The sequence below is a fragment of the Triticum urartu genome, chromosome 3A (assembly GCF_056163025.1).
Source record: "Triticum urartu cultivar PI428250 chromosome 3A, HENAU_Tu73, whole genome shotgun sequence".
Classification (NCBI taxonomy): domain Eukaryota; kingdom Viridiplantae; phylum Streptophyta; class Magnoliopsida; order Poales; family Poaceae; genus Triticum; species Triticum urartu.
The window spans coordinates 480,889,883-480,898,390 of NC_141875.1; positions in this window are offsets into that span (position 1 = coordinate 480,889,883).

An 8,508-nucleotide genomic window follows, 5' to 3' on the forward strand; every position below is an offset into this window, starting at 1 on the left:
CTACAACCGGACATCAACAAATTCCCATCTGCCCATAACCGCGGGCACGGCTTTTGAAAGTTCAAATCCCTGCAGGGAAGTCCCAACTTAGCCCGTGACAAGCTCTCACGGTCAACGAAGGAATAGACCTCCTCCCGAGACGTTCCGATCAGACTCGGTACCTCGGTTCTTCAAGACACTTCGACAGGTTAAAACAAGACTAGCAACACCACCCAAATGTGCCGACAAATTCCTATAGGATCTGCACATATCTCTTTCTCAGGGCACACTCAGATTGTCTTAGGTACGGGTAGGCCAGCCCAGAGTTGCCCCTGGTGGCCACCGGTAGCTGACAGGTGGACCAACACTCAGAGGAGCACTGGCCCGGGGGGCTTTAAATAAGATGACCCTCGGGCTCCGGAAACCCAAGGGAAAAAGAGGCTAGGTGGCAAATGGTAAAACCAAGGTTGGGCATTGCTGGAAAAGCTTTAATCAAGGCGAACTATCAAGGGGTTCCCATTATAACCCAACCGCGTAAGGAACGCAAAATCCGGGAACATAACACTGATATGACGGAAACTAGGGCGGCAAGAGTGGAACAAAACACTAGGCGAAAGGCCGAGCCTTCCACCCTTTACCAAGTATATAGATGCATTAAGATAACATGGCAATATAATGATATCCCAACAAGTAAATAATGTTCCAACAAGGAACGGTCTCCAATCTTCACCTGCAACTAGCAATGCTATAAGAGGGGCTGAGCAAAGCGGTAACATAGCCCATCAACGGTTTGCTAGGACATGGTGGGTTAGAGGTTTGACATGGCAATATGGGAGGCTTTAAAGCAAGTGGTAGGCATCGTAGCATTGGGATAGCAAAAGAGCGAGCATCTAGCAAAGCAAAGATAGTAGTGATTTCGAGGGTATGATCATCTTGCCTGCAAAGTTGTCAGAGTTGCCTGGATCCTCGAAAGCAAACTCAACGGGCTCCTCGTTATCGAACTCGTCTCCCGGCTCTACCCAAACAAGACAAACAAGCAAACAGAGCACAATCAACCACGTGCAAACTCAAACAACATGATGCAAAGATGGTATGCTATGTGGGATGCAATATGTGATGCATATGCAAGATTTGACAAGGAATGCATGAACCTTGCCTCAACTTGGAAAACCAAGTGTGCCACTAGAAAGATGAGATGAAATCGCTTGAAAACTATATAAAGAACGCCGGAATCGGAGTCACGGTTTGGAAATGGCAAGCGATTCAAATATGACCACGATCTGCGATTTACAGCAAGTAGCCATCTAAATGCAACAAGATGAACATGCTACAACACTCAAACATGGCATAAAAATACATGGAAGGGATGCATTCAAGATGCTTAAAAAAAGTCTAGCACTGAGCTACGGCCAATTCATCCATTAAAAGGTTCAAACAAGCATGGCAAAAATGCATATGGAAACAGATTTCAGACTTAGTGAAATTAACACTTGTCTGGAATTTCAGATCAGATGGCACTCTTCAGAGAAATAAAACTACATGCTATAGGATCTAAACATGGCAAAGTAAACATGGAATGGAGATACTCAAAAATCTTAACGAAAGTCACTTAGTGACCTTGAGCCAAAAGGGATGAGAAAACACATTTGCAAGCATGTGAACATAGCAAAAGCATAAACAGTTCTTATACTTAGTGAAAACTGGAGCATGCTGAAAACAGATATCAAGTAGGCATGTTTACGAGCTCGATGCACTCACTACGGAGCAAGTCATGAAAATCTAAGCATACATCCATCAAGAATACACAAAATGCAAGCTAGACATGGCAAAATTGCTAACAAGTAGACAATCTGCCCGGATTCACGAAGTAGCAAAAGTAGAGCTCGATTGACTCAAGCTAGGGTGCTCCATAATTTCAAAAAAAGACATGGATGTATATAGCACTACAATATTAATAAAACATCCTTAATGATCATCCTCAAAAGAGGCACGGATCACAAGGAAACGACATGAACATATGGCAATATGAGATAAACAGGTCAAGGACTTAGTGGAAATGCTAAGTCCCTGAAATCAGCATTACCAAGTGCCTCACTTCGCAAGTTTGTGCTAGTCACAACACACATCACAAAAATACATGGGTTGCACCTCCGGATAGATGGCAAAACCCTTAACAAAACATATGTAGAGCTCATGGGCATATCATGCACACAATAATCATGGCAAAAATGACAAATATCTAAATGGAGCAGCAGATCTGACAATTATCTCAAGTAGCACTCTTCTAACGGCATTTCGGGCATCAACATGACCTCAAATGAAAATGATGCAATGATATGAAATGATGTACTCTCTGAGACGAACATTTTGATATGCTATATGCCAAAAACAGAGCTATGGATGCGGAGTTATAGCACGATGAACAGGAGCAAATAATATGCAGACTTGGGAGAAAAAAAGGTCAACCCTAGGGTTTCGAATCCAGATCTGAGATCCGGGGCACGTTTCACGAGGATGGTCGGATCCTCTCGCCGGAGAAGAGGGGCGGTGGCCAGAGCTGTCGGGGAAGAAGAGGTCGGGGCGGCTCGCTGGACTTGGGGCACGGCAGCGCGGGCTTGGACGGTCGTCGAGGCGGCGGTAGGCGAAGACGGCGGTGGCCGGCCGGATGCAAAGGTCGCCGGAGCGGCGAGGTCGGCGATAGGGCGCGTGGCGGAGGCGGCGGGGCCGACGAGCGCGGTCGGGCGGCGCCTCGGGCGCGGGCGGCGGACGGCTTCGGGCCGCGGGGGCCGGATCTGGGCCCCACGGGCCTCGACGGCAGCGGGTCGGCGGGGAGCCACGTGGCGCGACGGGAGAGGGCGAGGGGACGGCGGCGGACGTATCCGGCCGGATTGGGACGTGTCCGGCCGGCGCGAGGTGGTTTTAGGGTTTGGACGGGGGAGAGATCCGGATTTTCGGAGGAGGACCTATTTATAGGCATAGAGGGAGCTAGGAGAGTCCAAATGAGGTGCGGTTTTCGGCCACACGATCGTGATCGAACGCTCTAGAAGATGGAGAGGGTTTTGGTGGGTTTTGGGCCAACTTGGAGGGGTGTTGGGCTGCAACACACATGAGGCCTTTTCGGTCCCTCGGTTAATCGTTGGAGCATCAAACGAAGTCCAAATGGTACGAAACTTGACAGGCGGTCTACTGGTAGTAAACCAAGGCCGCTTGGCAAGTCTCGGTCCAATCCGGAAATGTTTAATCCCCACACACGAAAGAAAGGTAGAAATGACCACCGGAGGAGAACGAAGCACCGGAATGCAAAACGGACAATGGGGAGAATGCTCGAATGCATGAGATGAACACGTATGCAAATGCAATGCACATGATGACATGATATGAGATGCATGACAATGATAACAACACACAGAGACAAAAACCCAAACTCGAGAAAATAAAATAACTTAAGGCCGGAAACGGCAAGAGTTGGAGTACATGTTGGGTAAATCATATCCGGGGTGTTACAGCGTCAACTTAGTTGGCCCACATATCAGCCTCCCAACCGGTGCGCCCCAGATGTCAGTGGGAGGAATCACTTTTTCGCGTAATAAGGAGGCAGTTGATTGCGTGCGGCCAGCCCAGCGGAGGGAGTAGGGTGGGCCGGGGAAGCCTACGCGGCATCACAACGGGCCACAAGAGGAGGGAGCAGGTAGTCCCGCCGGCGCTAGTTTAGGCGCCTGGAGTAGGAAGATCAGAGATTGAAGAAGCATGTCAGCCATTGGATGGACATCCAACAGTCATTGCTGCTAGAATCGTGTGTTGACTGACAAAGCCTTGCGTACACAAGTCAGCCTCGAAATCTGTGGCGTGTACAGCCCATTTGCTATTATTTTTATAAATTTTTACTCATTTTCTAATTCATATGGAATTTATTACAACCCGTTTTCCATTTTTAGAATTGCCACCCATTTTCTGGTCAGTACCAGCGTTAAAAAATTAACTAAATATGTGGGAAATTTTGAAAATTCACAAATTTTTGCTGAGGAAAAAATTTCTTAATCCAAAAATTAGTAGCCATACTAAAATAAATTTAAAAATAAATTAGTACTATGTCATGTTAAATCCAATGAAATACTCCCTCCGTCCCAAAATTCTTGTCTTAGATTTGTCTAAATACGGATGTATCAAGTCACGTTTTGGTATTAGATACATCCGTATCTAGACTAATCTAAGACAAGAATTTTGGGACGGAGGGAGTATAAGATATCAGTGAAGAACAAAAACAAAAAAAGAAACCAATATCCCATTTGCTATAATTTTTTGGGAATTTTCAACCCCTTTTGATATTACTTTTAACAGACACTGACCATACTCTTTGGCCAGGCCGGAATGCATCTCTCCTCATCTTGAAAGATTTGCATCCCAGTAAGTCGGAGAAAACAAATAGGCCTAGCTTGGTTATTCTTCAAAAAGAAATACTGGGCTACCTATTTTCCCAAAGAAAAAATTGCTGGGCTTGTCACGTTGTTACACGTGCCACAGAGACCGCACAACCCAGTTTATAGCCTGCTCCTCCGAATTACTACTAAAAAAAGTTGTGCAATTATGTCGTTAATTGACTACAGGTTGAAAATGATGTGGGTCCCAGATATCAGCAGGGTGGATTAGAGTAAAAAAACGAGGGGTTCATCTGAGTAGTAAAAGAGGCGCTTGCTTGTGTTCGGGAGTGGACCTGGTGGGTCTGTACTGTCATACTCAGAACTACAGTCCTCTCCCGATTCACTATGTTGATAGGGACCGTTTCGAAAAAAAACTATGTTGACAGGGCCGGACGGCGGCGCCGTGGCGAGCCCACCAAGGCGGAGGATAAAGTGATGTCGCCAATGTGCTGGGCTGGGTTGGACATTCTTCTTGAAAAATAAAAATGGACCGGATCTATTTATGACGTTGACTACGATTTGCATGGGTCCGCTGGTTGCGGGAAGAAAATGCTGGGAGAAAGAAGACTGGTCGCTATCTTTGCCAAAGAATAATATCGACTGAATGTTACGACACTATCATAGGAAATAATATCCTCCTCTTAAATCATGAATTTAAAGAACTGGTGCATGAGCATTTGGCTTTATTTATTTATTTACTTATTTATGTTTAGGGGACCATGAACATGTACCTGGGCCGGATTAATGTGAGAACCTCCCTTCCAGTTAATTATGGGCTTCTCTATTGGGCCTTCATCAGTGGGCTGCATGCTATCAACAAGTGGAAAATTTGTTCCGTACTAAAAATAGTAGGCGCTACGTACGGTACGGGGCACTAAAGGATCGAACCATGCAACGACTTCCAAAACATTGTGTTTGTCGTTCTAACAACACATTTATTCAACCAACAGACGAAATATACTACTGATTGTACATTGAAAGCAGCAGCAGCAGCAACCAGGGCTGGGGGTGCAACAGAAGCAGTAAGCAGGCCAGAAGAGTGAAGATGCAGCTCTCTCTTCCAAACCAAACATCAGCCATCATTACAAAAGGGCTACCAAAAAGAACAAGTGTATGCATCAAACTAAATAAAGACCCTACTACACCAAGTGTACGCATCTAACTAACTGGCTCAGTTAGATGTTACTATTTATTAAGCTATGGAGATTGGCTGACGGCTTGAACCAGATGGGTGCCTGACGGGGGAAACTCTAGCCAGCAGGTCGAAGTCTGATACTTGCGACCCTCTCTCCTACTTTGGGCTGCAGAGCATGGCGACACATATCAGGGTATGGTGCATGCAGAGACGCATGGTACGCCGTGTACACATAGTTTTGCCTGATGAATGAAACCATGCTGCCATCATGATCCTTGCCGTCGGTTATCTCCTGGTTAATCAGATAATTCAGTCTGACAAACAGAGAGCGTGTACCAAGGCTACTTACCAACCTCTAGTCAAAAATTCCTGAAGGTCCAGAGAAGGTGGGATCCTGCTCAAAGACCTTGCAGCGATGGTGATTGTATTCCGCGAAACAACACGTCCGATACATGCGAACGATCATCAATCATTCGTCATCGTATGGTCGAGCCAGGAACCACCTACAACTGCCACGCCGCTTTTCTTTGAAAGGTTCTGGGATTAGGAAGGGTAGGGACACCAGGCGGCCTGCAACATCATATCAAGTTGGAGTCAAATAACCCTCAAAGAAAAAGTTGGAGTCACATAAAAAAGGGCTCTTGATGTAGTCAATCTTAAGAACAACATGTTATGAGCCTGAATATTTTTTCAGTAAATGTTGACAGTAATATAAGCAAGGCATCATGATATCATAGGAAAGTAACATACTGCTATAACAGCTATTTGTAGCGATGACTGGAGTAGGCCAGCAATACATCCAGCCATAGAAGGATTCGACAACCTAAATGAAGCCCTTGTGTTCAATGGCATCAGAGAACCATGGAGGATGTATGATCCTGTGATGGACGTGCAGATTTATCCACTTAATGCACTGACCTGTCAGATAGGAGAGACCGCGGTTGAAGAACACAATTGTCTAGAAGTCTTTATAATTCACAGATCTAGTGGGCACTTGGTAGATTACAACCTTGAGCAAATCAAACTTGGTATCATGTTGGCTACTGTAAGATTCTGAGTATTCTGGGCCGCGGTGCCAAAGTAGTGCAGTGTTAATCGAAGGAAGGGGATCAATCGCCGAGTGTAGACCTCCACGAGCATCCAGCTGCCGCGACCGTCGACGAGCACCATCCAAGACGTGTTCATGCCGACCCAGTACATACCGTTAATGTAGTTGAGGGTGACGGGGATCGGATCGCAGTCAAGGGGGTTGATGCTTGCCACCCTATGATCGTTATGCTGTGTGACACGCCGGTTCTGAAGATCAGGCAGCATCAGCAAGCAAGGAGCTGGCTTAAAAAGCTCCGACCTGAGGGCTTTGAGTAAACGGTACAGCCCCGACGAGCACGCGGTGAGTGGCATGGTACTGAGATTGTCCACACGCTAAACAATGAGCTTGATTACCTCTGTGGGGAGCGAATTCCAGCCACTCTTTCGGCGGACGCTGCTCGGTTCTGCCATTGTTAGTGCTTGGGTTTCAGACGAGGGGGGATGCGCCTTAGCGGGGATGGAAGAGTGGACAAAGATGGAGAAGCGAATATGTGCTGTGGGAAGTGGACGGGTGATGATGACTACAACACGCTGCTTGACTTACGAGACACATACCAGCAGCTTAGGGTCATATCGAAGTCAGACAACTTGCTTGAGTGATCACAGTACTGGTCCAATCATTGTTATATCAAAAGTAAACTATTTGGGGTGAAACATAAGATATTTTTAGTGATACGTATATCAAAAGTAAACTGTTTTCTTTCAAATTTGTGAATATGAATTATTCTACTATGGATCCGTTGCAACGGACGGGCTCATTGTTATAAAGGTTTATCTCTTGCATTCTCCGCAACCAACAGCTAGTGTACTGGTCTGGGCCGGATGCTCGTGGCGCGATGACCTGAGTTCGAATTCCGTCCTAAACTTTAGCTTTTTATATTTTTTTAAATATATACTATACTTCTTTCGCTACTGTACTAGCAGTGGAACCCACAGAGTACTTAGAATACATGATTAAGGATGGATTTGTTTATTTTTAACTTTCTGTACGAATTTGTAGCCAGCCTACAAGTCATGTACACTGTACTGACAGTGGAACCCACATAGTACTTAGAATACAAGATTAAGGATGCAATTAACTTGTTATAGAGGGAGAATCATACACGCAATTAACTCAAATGGATTGGATGTGACTCTATTATTCTCCAACGGCAACCGGCAAATTTCCTCCCGCGGGCCGGAGTAGGTTTCTCGGTTTGCATGCGGGTTTAACGGAGGGGTTTGATGGAGGCGAGGAGGCGTGTTCAGCTGGGCGTGCAGTGGACGGCGTAGTACTATTCGATTTGACAACTACAACTAGTATACTACTAGTACGCAGGTACGTGCATAGCACGTGCAAAGTTCAATTCGTGAAAACAGATCTCCCAATCTGATTTTTTTATTCCAAAAAGAAGTCCTTGAAAAGTCTAACAAATCAACAATTCTGTTCTGTTTGTATGTAAAGTTATCATGACAGCTATCCTAATTTCAGTAATCAAAATGTCATAGTCACATTTTTTCTTCGAAGACAAATATTTTCATGGTTGCAAAACTTGGTAACATAAATTTTTGTCCATCTCATGTATTTGTGTAGTGTGATAGATGACTTAACCATCGTACTATCATATACATGTCATATTCCCTAAAAAATGTGATTTCATGGACGGACGGTATGCAATGCTACCAGTACTTTGATACGCTCTAGGAGAAGGATGGAGATGGGAGTACAGGACCGAAAGTCTGGCGTGACTGCGGTTTGCTGCGCTGCAGGTCCATCAGTCCATGGCCGGACAACGTCCTTCTATCTACGTGGCCCAACCTTGCAGTGCACAAACGCGACGTGCCGCAATAAACACTTCGGGTGGGCCTAGATTTCTCTAGAATGAACAACCAGCTGCATGGTGGATA